Source organism: Penaeus monodon, chromosome 29 (assembly GCF_015228065.2).
Source record: "Penaeus monodon isolate SGIC_2016 chromosome 29, NSTDA_Pmon_1, whole genome shotgun sequence".
Classification (NCBI taxonomy): domain Eukaryota; kingdom Metazoa; phylum Arthropoda; class Malacostraca; order Decapoda; family Penaeidae; genus Penaeus; species Penaeus monodon.
In genome coordinates, this window is record NC_051414.1 from 7,414,196 (window position 1) to 7,414,620 (window position 425).

The window sequence follows — 425 nt, forward strand, 5'->3', positions numbered from 1 at the left end:
TTTCTTGTAGTTCCTTTCGAAAATTTGGCAATCCACAGGCAATCCATGCATACGTGTAGAATTATATGCTTCTTGTGCCTCGATCCACACTTTAAAATGACGTAACCTGCCCATTACCTCCTCCCCCCCCTCCTTCATGATCTTTGATCCCACCCCCACCCCCCTCCCCCCTTCAACCCTCTTCAGGTGAGACATCACTGCCATTGCATGAGTTGCAAGTATTCATAAAACCTTTTTTTTTTTTTTTCGATATAGATATAGTCCGTATATACTCTTGTGTGTGTGTGTGGGGGGGAGGGTGTCGATCGGGGAAAAAGATTTAGATCAAACAGACAAACGAATGTACGTACTAGCTAAATGATGATATTATTATTTTTTTCCTCATTACTCTCAACATCTGTTTGTGCCTGCTATGTTTGCAACAA